This window comes from Elgaria multicarinata, chromosome 9 (assembly GCF_023053635.1).
Source record: "Elgaria multicarinata webbii isolate HBS135686 ecotype San Diego chromosome 9, rElgMul1.1.pri, whole genome shotgun sequence".
NCBI lineage: Eukaryota > Metazoa > Chordata > Lepidosauria > Squamata > Anguidae > Elgaria > Elgaria multicarinata.
This window is the reverse complement of record NC_086179.1, coordinates 42,503,887-42,517,616: the sequence shown is the minus strand read 5'-3', so window position 1 is coordinate 42,517,616 and position 13,730 is coordinate 42,503,887. Positions and strand designations below refer to the sequence as shown.

The 13,730-nt window shown below is 40.0% G+C and overlaps 1 long non-coding RNA gene across 1 annotated transcript in view; it reads left to right on the top strand.

Annotated features, from left to right (window-relative positions):
* LOC134404104 (uncharacterized) overlaps positions 1-12,435 on the top strand; it is a 67,396-nt gene extending 54,961 nt beyond the window's left edge. The window contains exons 4-5 of the long non-coding RNA XR_010025847.1: positions 2,829-2,927; positions 12,304-12,435. This is a non-coding gene — a long non-coding RNA (uncharacterized LOC134404104). The remainder of the gene's footprint in view (positions 1-2,828; positions 2,928-12,303) is intronic.
* The last annotated feature ends 1,295 nt before the right edge of the window (positions 12,436-13,730 follow it).

The following is a 13,730-nucleotide window of genomic DNA, read 5'->3' as shown; positions in this document are numbered from 1 at the left end:
CTTTCCTTTTTCTTTTTAAAAAGCCCACTTTAACCATATTTAATAGAACACTTTATCTCCCAGTGGATCTATAATCTTCCATGCTCTCTCAGCATACTCATAGAAATTTAACTCTGAGGAGAGAGCTGAAACCTGGAAAATGGAAGCCTATTCATGCAGACATATTTAAAAAGCATTACACAAATATTAAATGAGGCATCTGAGATTTTTTTTGTTCCCTTATCAGCAGTGATAAACCAATCCCTTCCCCCCCAAACTATCAGAATTTGTCAAGGCCCTGAAAATTATTATGATCTTCAGGGACTATTTTTCCCTACATTCCCAACCTGGGTCAACCACTTTTGATGAGCTTTAATGGGAATATTCCTTTTGTTCAGCATTCACAGACTGGAACTCCCTTCCCATGGAAGTTTGGTTGGTTCCCTCTTTATTAACCTTAAGATGGCATTTGTTGATCCAGATTGCTCTGTGATTTTGGAGGATCCCCCTGTTTTATTGTTATGTGTTTTTTCAATTTCGTTTTCGTTTTTTTAATTGTATTTTATTGTGTTTATGTTTTTATTGTAAATTGCCTCAAGTCCTCATTGAGTGGAGTGGCTATTCAGAAATACTTTAAATGCATTAATTACATAAATAATCACTGAACAATGCTGGACTCAAGGGAAAAGCATGCAATTCAGTGGAAGATAGTATTTCAATTAAGTGAAGTCCAGACTACATGGAATGGCTATAAACAGGTGACTACTCTACAAAAATTGGTAGCGACATCTCACAGATCAAAATTGCCCATTTGTGTAGACTACGCAGCGTGATTCAACTTACTTTAAAGTAGTTTCCAATGTTTCAACAATAAAACACAAAGACAAAGCAACAGATTAAAGTTCATATACATAAAATGCCTGGGTGAATAAAACGTTTTCATTGCTGCTGAAAAGATAATGTCAGTGCCAGGCAAGATTCCATAGGGAATGCATTATTTATTTATTTATTTATTTATTACACTTATATACCGCTCCCATAGCCAGGGCTCTCTGGGTGGTTTACAGAGCATGGACTTCCATAACAGGGACTCCAAAGCCAAGAATGCCCTCTCCCTAGTTGACTTCACCTCTGAAGGAAGAAGCACTTCCATTACAGCACAGACAACTGTAATGTATGGGAATGTTAGTTATGGGAATAGGGACTCTTTCAGGTATCTTACCTATTAAGTGGGCCCCAGCATTACTGGCTATTATTACAGTATGAAGGAAGGGGCTGTGTCCCAGTTTATTTGGAAGTATCAGCTTCTATCAGTTGAACTCCGATAGCTTTCTCTGCTGTGGCACCCTGGCTGTGGAATGAGCTCCCCAGAGAGGACCGCTTGGCACCTACAGTGTACTCCTTTCATCGCCAGCTGAAGACCTTTTTATTTTCTCAGCATTTTAACACTTAATTTAACTTAAATTTAAACTTTGCTGTTTTAATTCTATATTTTAAACTATATCAATTTTTGCTGTGTGGTTTTAACCCTGGTTGTGCTTTCTAATTGTATTTTGTATACATATTTTTTAATTGTTGGTCGTTTTTATGCTTTTCGTGGTTTTAATTTTTGTGAACTGCCCAGAGAGCTTCGGCTATTGAGCCATATAAAAATGTAATAAATAAATTAACAAATGAACTCTCTCAGCCTTTTGTGTCCTTCTAATGACAGTAGCTTGCTAACATCTGTCTTCCAACACTGCATTGTGCTGTAGGTGTAAGGATATACAGTGTCTTTCATTGCAATTCTTGTTGTTTCTCTGAATACATTGGAGAAAGTGTGAAAAGGTGTGGAAATCTCTTTTCTATTCAAGTGGAAATTGTTTTGGGAGCTTTCAATCAGGTTTCAGAAACAGAATTCCACAGATGGAGTCTCAGGACCATACTTTAAAGTCCATTAAACATGTCATGGAACAATTGAGCAGTGAATACTTATTTTGTGTTATGACTCCAAGACAAATGACTTCTTAGTGAAATCAAATCTTATGTTAATTAATCTTCATCAAGGTTTAGGTGAATAATGTAACTTGTGTGTTCTAAATCATACTTAATTTAAATTTGCATGAGGTGATAGAAGACTGATTGTATTGATTATTGATCATTCAGATATGCTGAACCAGAATTATAAACATGTTTAAATTGTGTTGAAAACTGACCATGTTAACAGCAAAAAGTACACATCATTAAAGCTCATCATTTTAAGAACTTCCATTTTCCTTAAAACAATATTAAATTGTAGAAATAGTTCAGATAAATATCATTATACTTTCTAACTTTGGTATGTTCTTCAAATCCATACAATCAGTCTAGATATTCTCATATTATATACCAAAGAAACATGAGGCATATAAATTGTATTTCTATGTGATCTGTTCTATCGTAAAACAAGCTAGCCCATTTTTAATATTCAGAATAAAATTTGCAGAAGACTCTAGGAGGCTTCAGCAGATAGGATATATAGCATCTCATCTATCTGCGATACCTCTCCTTTGTCTGACTGTCTCTCGATAGCAAGTCAATAAAAATGATTAGAGCTGGCACCTCACAAAATGTACACCCTTAAACCATGAAGCCATAATACTGTGAAGGATTTTTCCCCTGACCTTTTCAAATTACATCCAACTGTCTGGGGAATTTCTCAGTGACTAGAGGTAATAAGGTTCAATCCTTTTTGCTAGTTGGCCTCAATTCAGCTCATCAGAAGCCTTAACTTATCTGTTCTTTTTATCTTGGCCTTGGCATTCTTTCAATACAGTAATCCATGCATCTAATCTTCATGTGTGCTTCCCCCCCCCTTTCTCCCCTCTCAGGTTTTGCTGGAGGATCAAACTGTGAAAACTATGACCATGAAAAGCCCTCTATTTAATGCTTTCTCCAAAACTGTGATATTAGCATGGGAAGCTAAGATGGTATGTTGCCTTTTGAGAAATGCTTCTTGAATTTAATTAGTTTTTAGATTTCATCTCCATCCTGCATCTCAGTTTTTGCCATCCTGTGTGATTTATGCTTCAGTTGCTTTAATTCTATAAAACTTTTAAAATGTAACTATGCCATTGCGCTTTGCAGAATATTAAGAACTTGCGGGGGTGGGGTAGGGGAAGAAGGAGTTTAAAGTTATTCATGTTAAATTGATTTCCCTTTAGTTATTATTGTGGGAGTTCAAATGTGATAGATGCAGCAATGAATCACCCGAGTGAGGCACACAGACTGACAGCTGTTCTAGCCTATTCTTTTTTTGAACTTCAAGGAATAGAAATGAAAACCAAAGTTAAGGGTGCATTTACCAAATAGAAGTGCAGATGTTCCTGGCAGGTCTAAAGGCAGTAGAAGCTCTCTTCATATCTTAGCTAGCAAGTACATGCAAGAGAGATCTGTGAAAGCATCTGTCCACATGCATGGCCAATGCTACATTGGATATGTCTGATCTCAATACTCACTCAAACCCAATTGTACTTGCTAGATTCATCTTATGTTTCAAATAGGGATGTGCAGCTGTGTCCAGTCATTACCCATGATTTGTTGCCCATAGCAACATCTGAATCCAAACACTTGGATTCACTCTTTATTTCTTGAAAGAGAGAGAGAGAGAGAGAGAGAGAGAGAGAGAGAATTATTGAGTCCGATATGGAAGGTGTGCCAGATTTCCCATTACAAGTCCAAACATCTGAAAACTCACTTTTGTTACAGAAGCCTGATCCCCACCCAGCCAGTACGGCTTGGGCGGAGGACAGCTTTTGCCGGGGTGGGGGAGGGAGCCAGAAATAAAATAAAAGACATGTACGTGTGCTCACACATGTAAAGCCTCATGGGGTGGGGGCAGAGCCAAGGGTATGAATGTTCACCCCCGTGTGACTCCAGCCTCTTTCGTTTTCGACCTCACCCTCCCTCCCTCCTTATTAACCAGTATGGGAATAGTCAGTCATCCTCTTTGTAGGGGGGGCTGAGTAGGAATTTCCCCTGTCATCTAGTGATGTTCAGGGTTTTGCCTACTCCATACTGGATCTAATATTTAGAAGTGGAGGATGAATAGGTCAATTATAAATGGCAGGGTTGTGCAGGAATTTTGGGAAGTCAGAGTAGGGATGGTGAGCACTCTAGCACCTTTATGGTGATTGGCAAGTTAGTAATGAAGGAGCTAGCGGAAGAACTCTCAGAACCTTTGTCTATTATCTTTGCAAAATCATGGAAGACGGGTGAGGTGCCGGACGACTGGAGGAGGGCTAATGTTGTCCCTATCTTCAAAAAGGGCAAAAAGGAGGAGCCTGGGAACTACAGACCAGTCAGTCTGACATCCATCCCTGGGAAAATTCTGGAGCAGATTATAAAGAAGTCAATCTGTAAACACCTTGAAATCAATGCGGTGATCACTAGAAGCCAACATGGATTTGTCAAGAACAAGTCCTGTCAGACAAATTTGATCTCATTTTTTGATAAGGTAACCTCCCTTGTGGAACGTGGGAATGCTGTGGACGTCATATATCTTGACTTCAGCAAAGCTTTTGACAAAGTGCCCCATGATATTCTGATTAACAAACTAGCTAAAAGTGGGCTAGATGGAACAACTATTAGGTGGATTCACAGTTGGCTACAGAATCGGACTCAAAGAGTACTTATCAATGGAACCTTCTCAAACTGGGGAGAGGCAACGAGTGGGGTACTGCAGGGCTCAGTCCTGGGCCCAGTGCTCTTCAACATTTTTATTAATGATTTGAATGAGGAGGTGCAGGGAATGCTTATCAAATTTGCGGATGACACAAAATGGGGTGGGATAGGTAATACCCTGGAAGAAAGAAAGAAACTTCAAAGTGATCTTGATAGGCTGGAGTGCTGGGCTAAAAACAACAGGATGAAATTTAAAAGGGATAAATGCCAAGTTCTACATTTAGGAAATAGAAACCAAATGCACAGTTACAAGATGGGGGATACTTGGCTCAGCAATACTACAAACGAGAAGGATCTTGGAATTGTTGTAGACTGCAAGCTGAATATGAGCCAACAGTGCGATATGGCTGCAAGAAAGGCCAATTCTATTTTGGGCTGCATTAATAGAAGTATAGCTTCCAAATCATGTGAGGTACTGGTTCCTCTCTATTCGGCCCTGGTTAGGCCTCATCTAGAGTATTGCGTCCAGTTCTGGGCTCCACAATTCAAGAAGGACGCAGACAAGCTGGAGCGTGTTCAGAGGAGGGCGACCAGGATGATCAGGGGTCTGGAAACAAAGCCCTATGAAGAGAGACTGAAAGAACTGGGGATGTTTAGCCTGGAGAAGAGAAGATTGAGGGGAGACATGATAGCACTCTTCAAATACTTAAAAGGTTGTCACACAGAGGAGGGCCAGGATCTCTTCTCGATCCTCCCAGAGTGCAGGACACGGAATAACGGGCTCAAGTTAAAGGAAGCCAGATTCCGGCTGGACATCAGGAAAAACTTCCTGACTGTTAGAGCAGTACGACAATGGAATCAGTTACCTAGGGAGGTTGTGGGCTCTCCCACACTAGAGGCCTTCAAGAGGCAGCTGGACAACCATCTGTCAGGGATGCTTTAGGGTGGATTCCTGCATTGAGCAGGGAGTTGGACTCGATGGCCTTGTAGGCCCCTTCCAACTCTCCTATTCTATGATTCTATGATTCTGTGAGGTCCTGCTCCTCAGGGGCTTTGCAGCTTTCATGTCAGGATATGGTTTGCCTTTGGGGACCTTCTTGTCTCATCTACTCAGCTTTGCAGCCAGAGTAGGGATGATGCGGGTTGGTCTCACCAAACACTCAAGTGTAGTTGGAAAGGGGGCCCGGGTCACCCGACACCTGTTTTCAGCTGAGTGGCTCACCCTGAGGGGCAGGCTAGTTGCCTGAGGATAAACGAACTAGATTCCCACACATTCACACACAGATCCATGGAGGGGAGAATCTCCATAATTAAATAAAGAGGCCCTATTTTATCCCAAGCTCTGGTGTCGGTGTTTTATTTCTGGAACTTCCCTCTCCACTGGCAAGAATATATGTACCTAGAGTTAGAAATAGTCTTTTGCAAAAAGCTTAGGAAGTAGGACTGTTATTGTTAGACATGTCTGACTAGCATTATTTAACTTTTATTTAAGCCATACAGTATACAGCTGTGTCTGATTTCCTGTCAAGAACCACCCAGTGGATGGCAAGAACACCATGGCTAGGTCTACAATGGCATAATCCATGGAAACTTTATCATGCAGATCTTATTGTGATGAATGCAGAAAGGAATATGCGGTGGACTGTAGCTTCAGCTGTTGGAAGGGAACAGTCTGGGAAGCTAAACATTCCTAGGTCTCATTGATTTCAGCTCAATCAGACTATGAAATGTTTAGCTTTGACAGGAGTCGGGGCCATGTGGTATTAGCGTACAGTTGCCTTCCAGGTCAAAAGCTTTCCATGGATTGTGCCATTTTAGAGCTACCTATATGGTTGTATATGTTGTTTCCTACATGTGTTCTTGGGGTGATAGTAAGTGTGTTAGTTGAGAAAATATTCAGGGCCCCCATAAAATGTATGTTTCAGTCAATGAAACTGTGAACAATGTGACTAGGAGAGCACTGAGCAAACAGAACAGGATATTCTTTGGGACAATGTGACTTTTGTGACTATTCAGGTCCTGGAAGAAAATGGCTGGTTGTCTGATGCTGTTGAGTTTGGGTTGTGGCAGGGAGAGGCAAGTCAAAGCAAAGCAAAGGCAGAGAGAGAGTGCAAGACAAAATCAATCCATAGCCATCAAGATCAGAACTTGGCTTGATACCCAGGGAAAGTGCATTCAGAGATGGTTCAGTGACAGCTAGAGAGACATCTGGTAAAGCAGGGTCATGTCCAGCAAATTGGGCGACATCTAGTAATTCTTGATCAGATCCAAGAGAGCAGGGGCGAAGTATGTCTGTCAGGACCCTGGACAGCGTACAGCAGGGGATCCTGACTGAAGTGTTTCCTCAGAGGGAAAGCTCTGATGTCCCACTACAAGCAATGGATGCTAGCTGTAACTCTTAAAGGGATTTCTATATCCTCCAAAGGACAGCATAAACTGTGGAGAAGTCATCTTCAGAATCTGAGGTTAAGAAGGAAGGCTACATCTTCAAGTCTGGAAATCATATGAGGGGATGCTGAGGGATCACCTTGAAGTGGGGTAATCTGTGGCTCATTCAGCTCTGGGTCTTCCTCGAGCTGCTGCTGAGCCACTGAGCCTGTATACATGACACCTAGTTGCTCAGATCAACAAGCAAGACTGGTCCAGTAGCCTTTGCCATGATCAAAGTGTACCATCTGACTAGCTGTCACCTACTGGCCAAGATGCATCATTGCTTGACCAGTAGATGACGATGATGAATCTAACAGGTGCACTTTGTATATTCTCTTCAACCAATGTCATATTTCCAAATTCATTGCTATCAATATCATGCTTTTTTATGACACTTATTCACCCCAATTCAGCTAGGGAGATCTGTGCCAAACTAGATTTATGATCAAATGAACCTGCCATGCTGAGTACAGTCTTCCAGCTAGCTTGGTATTGTCTACTCTGACTGACAGCAGCTTAACAAGAATTCAAGCACAAAGCAGTCTTGTCTAGCCATTCTACCTGAAATCCTTTCTGGTGATGGAATTGTCCTGGATGGTTTCCACTGAGCTATGGGCTTGTAGTTTTGCACCAGGATACAAATCCACATCTGCATTACAATGTGCATGCACGTCACATCCTTTGATGCAGATGGTGATATGTATCCTCATTCAGGACCATAGTTTTTGCACATAACCAGTTGAATGTGACGGGATCCAGATTGAAGTCATTGCTTGATTAGAAGCCATTATATTATAATTTTTAAAGGTATCTTCAACGGTTTAATTCATTAACCTTTGTATAAATGTGTATTGAAAAGACTGTTCATTTAGTAATGTACAGAGTGTCATGATTGCACTCATTTGCCCTTTTTTAAAAAAATAAATAAATATTTTTTAGATCCCCCATATGCTCTTTCTTAATCCTTTTGCACCAGCACATAGGTGCTGACTGCTGAGAGCAGGAGTGTCAGAGCCCAGGCAATGACGTGACACCAGCTCTGTAGAGACGAGGAGCACTGCCAGAATAGCAAAACACAAAAGCTCTTCACACAATGGTTAGAGATCAAGCTTAAAGACTTTCAGTTGAAAAAAAGTTCATTTCTAAAATTATTGTCTTTCCTAATGACCCTGAATTCTCATAAAACAGAAAGAATATCATCAAATAATAGTGCTCAAAAGGTAAATGGACCATGTTTTCTCATGCTGTCTTCCTTCATGATCATTTCTTTATTGTCCAAAGTGAGTTACCCTGTTAAAGAAAATGAGCATTAGTACAGAGAAAATGAAGAGTCCAATTATATTCCTTAGTGAACCATGACTGCAGACTTCTGTGTTTTGTCCCTCTTTCTCTGAAGAATTGGTCTTTCTTCTACTGAGATTGTAATACACACACTTTGCTGCAATGTTGTTGTTTTCTAATGTTCACTGTTTTTAACTTTTGTAAACTACCCAGAGAGCTTCGGCTATGGGGTGGCCTATAAATTTAATAAATATAAATAAATAAATAAATAAATAAATAAATAAATAAATGTTCATGGTAATATTCACTACACCTATGCATCACATCCAACCGCAGAAGTGGGTGTTTCTTCCCCCTCCCTCTTTCCCAGCTCCACTCAGGATCCATTCAGACCTAGAATATGTGGAGCACTGATAAAAGAAATGAGCATGTGCAGAGTGCTTTTTGCTTATCTCTTACCAGCCACAGCCAGCCACCTGAGATCAAAGGAAAAAGCTTCCGGGTCAAATGGTGTGACTGCAAGGCAGGCTTCATTCAGCCCTATCATTTCTCATTTTTTTAGAAATTAAAAGGAGCACTAACCAAGTGATATATGGATGAAAAGTATTGCATGTACAATAATTAGAGCCAGGGTGGCATAGTGGTTAGAGAGGTATGCAGAACCTAAGGACTGGGGGGCTCATTTGGCCCTCTGGGAGTTCCCAAAAGGCCACATCCTTTTCCCTTAACCACCAATTGTTCACTGATTTCCAAACTATTGTGCCCTCCCCTGCTCTGCATTCTGAGGGGTTGAAATGCCCATCCAATGGCTTAGTGACTGGCAGAAAGAGCTTATGTTAAATATGATATTTGGTGGGTTCTGGCCCCACGCCTTTTGCCTTTGGCCCTGCTCACCACTGGGATGCAGTGCCCAAGAGCTCCCCTGAAATGGAATTTGGCCCTTTGGCTGAAAGCAGTTCTGCGCCCTTGGGTCAGGGTGTTTGACTGGGACAGATGAGACCCGGATTCAAGTCCCCACTTGGCCATGAGACTCAAAGGATGTCTTTGTCCCTGACTTCCAGCCTAAGCTAACTTATTGTTATGAGGATAAAATGGACAGGAAGGGGATCATGTACTCTGCCTTGAGCTCCTTGGAGGAAAAGGCAGGATATAAATGCAACAAACAATTAAAGCAGTCTTCCTACTTAAGAGCTGTGATTGCTGCATGGGTGTGCTTACTTTAATCCAACAAATTTCTATCATTATGCCCACAGCCCATTCTTAAAAATATGTCTACACAGCAGGTTCCTTCATTTTTAAAATAGTGCTTTCATCCAGTAAGAAATGTAAGGAGTCTTGTAGAGACTAGGCTTTGTTGCAATCAGAACATCCATGGTTCAGTTCTTATCCTCTCCTTTTAAAAGGATCTCAAAGAGCAGGGCTGGGGAATATGCTTCCTGAGGCTTTGGAGAGCTGCTCCTTGTTTTGGGCTAGATGATCATATGGGGGTGGGTGGGGTGGAAGCAGTTGCTCAGTGGTAGAGCATATACCTCCTATGCAGGCATTCCAAGGTCCAGACCTCAGCACCTCTGTTTAAACAACATCTGGGCTAGGAATGACAATGGCATAAGATCTTGCAGAGTTTATTTATAACATTTTTATAGAACTCTTCATCAAATACGATTCCAGGACATTTACAATTTTACAGTATTTAATTTTTATTTATTTTTTTAAAAAAGTACAATATAAACCACAGCAAAACTAGCAAAAGGAAAAACAGTGGAGATTTTTAAACTACTTAAAATGCCTTGGTGGATCAAAAGGTGGCTGCTGGTTGAAATTGAAAGCTTAAGACATAATAAAATTATTTATGGATCAGCTGAATCCTGATATCAATGTGAAGGAGGAGGAGGTGTTCATTAAAGTGGCTTGATTGACTGTTGAACACACATGCTGATTGTTAATCCTTGTTTGCCCCGCTGAGGCTCGGCCTGTTTCTGATTGGTCCTGGCTCCATTTATAAGTAGTATTGTCGCATGCTCTTATCTGTGACTGAAGCTGGTGCTTTATGCCAAAACATTTCACATTTTAAAATCTGTTTATATATATTTTAAAATCTATAAATTTATAAACTGGGTATCATATTTTGGGTCATTTGTTTTGTTCTGGAGTGCCATGTCATGCCATGTCATATATATCACATCTCCTGCATACCAGTTTGTACTAAATTGGTTGACTTTAGGGTGCCACCAGATTCGTTATTGTTTCTTGCTGGTTGGAATATTATTACACCAGATCAGTGGTTCTCAACCTTCCTAATACAGTTCCTCATGTTGTGGTGACCCCCAACCATAAAATTATTTTCGTTGCTACTTCATAACTGTAATTTTGCTACTGTTATGTAGCAAAATTATGTAACTCGGTTCCTAAGACCATCGGAAATATGTGTTTTCTGATGGTCTTAGGTGACCCCTGTGAAAGGGTCATTCGACCCCCAAAGGGGTCGTGACCCACAGGTTGAGAACCACTGCACCAGATGGACTAATGACCTGACTCAAAATAAGGTAGCTTTATGTGTTCAGGAAAACAATGGCTTCCTTCTCCCATAGACAGTTTTTCACCATGTGTGAAAATCCATCATTTTTGCTGACCCCCATGTAGGCTACTGGGGAAATCAATGAAGAGTCACAGCATTTGTGGATCATCCACATTAGCCCCTGCTGGCTATAGACTTCCTCCACCAATATATAAAGAATTAGATTTTCAAAACACCCACAAAACGTCACAGACTTCATTGAAACACCTTGGACCAGTACTTCAAGCAACTGCATCTGGGTCAAGTATTTGATTGGGCTGCTAAATATTTGTCTTTACTATTCTTTGCCTGGAACAAAACAGGTTTTTCTGGACACTGCTTCATGCATCTGGTTTTCCAATATGTCACAAAAAGAGCCCCGCTGTCAGCCATGTCATGAGAGCAGCACACTTTAGAATCTCAAAGTAACGTCAGCACTGTTAAATGCTTGACAGAATCATGCAATAAATGCAGAACATTTACAATAGTTACAAACACTTAGCATCCTTTTACCAAGGCATTAAAATTAGATTGAAATCCACAGTAATCTAAAGAATTAATAGTATAATTTCACAATTTAATCCATTAACTCCTTCAACCCTAAAGATTAGAAATGTCTTATAATAACAAGAAAAAGTCCAAAAACTTGAATTGTAATCTTTTTCATTGTATCCCTCTTGTTCTTATTTACATAGATGTAGAAATAAATGAGAGGCAATTAACACTAATAGATCCTAGGGGCGGGGGGGGGGGGAATCAGCCTAGAGGATAACAATTGACCAATATTTTAGGAGGGGAAGTTGAAAAGGTTGGCAATGATATCAGAAAAAAATACTCAGGTTAAACAGATCTAGTCATCCATATACTTCTTCAGGATATTTATTTGTAACTACATCTCTGGTGTTATTTCTGAAGATTAGTCCATACAATCTTCATAATCAACCATGTGTCTTCCTAGAATGAAAAAGAATTCTTGTTTTATTGAAACTATTGAAGAAGAAGAAAACACCAAAAAGCTAGGATATCCATGTGTCATTGTAATTAACAGTACAAAAAAGAGCAGAATATTCTGAAGAGAAAGGGATTTTCCTTGTTCATTTCAGTGTGTGTGTGTGTGTGTGTGTGTGTGTGTGTGGAGAGAGAGAAAGAGAGAGAGTCAGAGTCTCCCTCACCAGCTTCTTAGAAAATAATGCCATTCAGGCTGAGAAGAATTACTGCCTAGCAGATTCTATTTATCTGTAGCTTAAAAAGCAGCTGCGTTTTTGTAAAAACCAATGAATGTGGCCGTCCTACTTAAAGGTAAAAGAAAAAGAACACCCCTTGTTTTGTAATAAGGGGATTTTCAATTTAAAAGTGAGAGAGGGCCTGTTGTGTGAAGTATGGTTATTACATTCACTGTATTCTATCTCACCCACCAGGAGGCTAATAATGAAGGAGTTAGTAAAGGAGGCCAATGCCATGAGGGTTATCTCACAGCCGCAGATGCTGGATAAGTTGAAGAAGGCAGAATCGCTTTTGGATGACATTCAGGTCTGAATTATGACTTGGAGAAGAAAAGACTATTCTTTCCAAGGTAAACAGTCCATTTCCTCCGTCAGCTGTATATATTGGTCTAAAATATGTTTATATATCTATATCTATAAAGTTCACTTTATCACTTTCAGGTTTTTCCTTTTCTCTCGACAATGAGCTTTCAGCAATACAATCCTGAGGGGGGGAAATCCACTCTGGGCCCAGCCACACCTAGAGGGAAGCTTTGAAGGAATTGCCAGGTTCACTTTTAATAATGAGAGAGAAATTACCCACATGGAGTCAACAGAAAATGAAAAAGTAGCATGCCTACTGCGAATAATTCCAGCAAGTGCCAAGGGGCTAGTTGAGAAATGGCTTCACAAGGTGAATATCCTTAGCTTTTACTTAGGATTTTGCAACCATCCAATTGTTTTCTCTTTTAGGAGCCATGAATTTAAGCATTCTTCAGAACAAGCATATTTCCAGGTTAAATGGCTGTCAGAACATTTGTCACTGTGTTGACAGACCAGATAGCATCCTGATTGCTGTTATTTATGGCAACTAATTTAATATATGTAAATATGCACAAATAGCCCTCAAAAGGCTCTCAGGGTGGGAGACTTAATAAATGTGTGTGTCTGAAAGTATCTATGTGAATGTATGTAAGTGTCTTTGTATGTGTCCTTGCTTCTTTGTGGTAACTTTTATTCTTCATAGCTTACATTTTTCAAAGGGCCACTTAAAGATGCATTGGGGTTTCAATTCTTCCTCAAACAAGTTAAATATATGAGTGTATTTAACTTGGATTCTGTGATTGAACTTTAATTTTCAATACACGTATGCTAAGGAAACACAAATGACATACGTGGCAATATATTAAGCATTACTATTTTGGCCGTTCAAACAATTTAATTACTTTTCAGTGTGAACTAAATTGAAGATTTATCATTGGGCCATTTATTTTACCACATAAACACACAATTAAAACAAGTCTTCTGAAATCCCATCCCAAAACTATTTTCACTGCTATTTCTTTTCTTTTGTCAGAGATGCAGCCTTCCTTTTAAAAATGAAAATAAAAATTGGAGCCTGTGCTTCCTCCCTGCTGAATGTCCTGTAGCTCTTTGCTTCCTCCTTTTCATTTCAGGCTTTCAGCCAACAAGGGAGTGCAGCTGAGACAAACAATTTCCTTCTTCCACAAATAAAGACTGCCCTGCAATGCGAGGCAGTGAAGGAAACTTTCAACCCGTGGCTGTATTTCTCAAGAAGACCCCAAGAATGAAAGGAAAAATTGGCCAAGAGCCAATTTTATTATGTGAATTTCATTTGGCAG